Source organism: Glossina fuscipes, unplaced genomic scaffold (assembly GCF_014805625.2).
Source record: "Glossina fuscipes isolate IAEA_lab_2018 unplaced genomic scaffold, Yale_Gfus_2 112, whole genome shotgun sequence".
Lineage (NCBI taxonomy): Eukaryota > Metazoa > Arthropoda > Insecta > Diptera > Glossinidae > Glossina > Glossina fuscipes.
The window spans coordinates 1,362,776-1,364,963 of record NW_023998455.1 but is presented as its reverse complement, the minus strand read 5'-3'; positions in this window follow the sequence as shown (position 1 = coordinate 1,364,963).

The following is a 2,188-nucleotide window of genomic DNA, read 5'->3' as shown; positions in this document are numbered from 1 at the left end:
TTTTTTTTTTCATCAACAATTGCAGTTCAGTTTATTTGATTATCTCTTAAATAAAACAAGTTTTATACATATTCATTATTAAAAGAGTATACAAAGCAGATTTGGTTAGAAATACTCCACTGTAGTTAAAAATTAGCGAAGAATTAATAATAGATGACCGTTCGGACATCTCTCCTCCCAATGTAATGCTTTCTCATCTGTTTTTACCAAGTTGCATAGACACTAGACGTAAATTATAAAATAAATACAATGCGACCATTCTAACCAATTGCTTTCTATAGCTACGTAGAAACGGTCTTACAGTTGTCAAAGAAGTTCTAAGCCGAATACTAATGTTTTTTCCCTCTTTTTTTTATACTTTACACCACTTGTTGTACAGGGTATATTAAGTTAGCGCGTGCACATATAACGCGCTGAAGGGCTTAAGATGGACCCACGATTTATTGTATCGTTTGATTCAGAATCGCAATAGGAGTTGATCAAAGTCTGTCCGTCCGTCTGATGTCTGTATATGTAAACGTACGTTCAAGCTGTACGTCGCAATTTACGAAATATTTTGCCGATAAGTTATAGTATTTCCACATTTTAAATTGGTATAAAAGCTTTGGACAAGCTGGGGCAATTTTTGAACGCCCATATCAAAACTGAAGATCATGCGACAAAAAGCTACAATTTTCAATGCTTCATGATGGAACGTATATCGTAATAGTTATTTAATATAAAAAAAATTAACTGTACCAAATCTGAACCATCTCGGCATATATTTTGGATTTTGAAGAAAATTGATCCTTCGTAGAGCAGAAAAGTCGAAGTTTTTATTTGTGGTAATCAAAATTGTCCCATAATAGTAATTTCATACAAAAATGAACTCTCCAAAATGTTGACCATCTATGTTATCTATTTTTGAATCCTGCCCTATGTGAGGATTAAGCTTGGACTGCATTAGGTTGCGTTTTGGGCACCCTTTACCCCTAAAAATACCATTGAAAAATATGCCTTTATACAGGAACAAGAAATAATTTTCGTGTTCTTTAAAAAAAATAAGAATTGTGTTGTGGTCGGCCTTGCCCTTGCAATATGCAATAATGTTCTTACTTGTTTAGATTAGATTTTTCTGAGAGAATGTAAAATGCATATGTGTAAGCATAGTTCCTTTTTTTTTATTTCTTTTGTGTATGTTTTGGTCACTGTTTTGAAAGTTGGTCGATCTAAGGATGGTTTTGGGAATTTTTCAAAAACTTTTATTTTTTACTTATTTTATTTATTAATAATTATTCATAAAATGTTAATATATATATATTCAAAAGATATTATTTTTAAATATATACTTTACTTGGGTTTTTTTTTTTAAATTTCAACAATAAATTTTTGCTTTTATTTTGATTTAAATTTAATATTAAATTGGACACAAATTGTTTTTCAATATATTCTGAGGTAGTTTTCTTTTCATTATACCCTACATCACTTGCACTACAAGAGTATGTTCAGTTTATGCAGTGTACGCGAAATCCAGAAGGGGATAATTTTAGATAGATCTGCCTTCTAATACACTGATCGATCCGTCCGTCCGTCCGTAGTGTGTGATAGTGCGTATGCGCACAACTTCCAAGAGAACTTGAGATAGACCCACCTTTTATTATACCGATCGATTCAGATTCACTTTCTAAGTCGATCTAAGCTTGTCTGTCCGCCTGTCCATCTGCGTTTTTGGGGTCGGCAATTTTTGAAATATTTTCATGAAATTTTCTAGAGCGATGTGTGTTTGCTTAAGCACGCAAGCTGTTGAAAGTAATTTCGTATCGGATCACTTTTTCGACCACTTCTCATGTACCCAATTTTTATTATATCGTTCAACTTGGAACATGAGTCTTAACTGCCTATCCGTCTTGTTTTCTTGTATTCACCCTAAAAGCGGCAATTTTTAATATATTTTGATTTGTTTCAGCGACTTATTTTGAACCAACGTCGACTGATATTGGAAATGGTTCGGATCGGTTTACTTTTTCGACCACTGCCCATGTTTCCACCTTTTATTATAACGATCAACTTAGAAAGTGATTCTAAGCTATCTGTCTACCAATCTAAGTTTGTCTGTCTGTCTGTCCATCTGTGTTTCTTTGTTCTGCCTTCAAATTTCTTACATATTTTGATGAAATTTTCTACTCAAACGTGTTTTTGCCTAAGGATA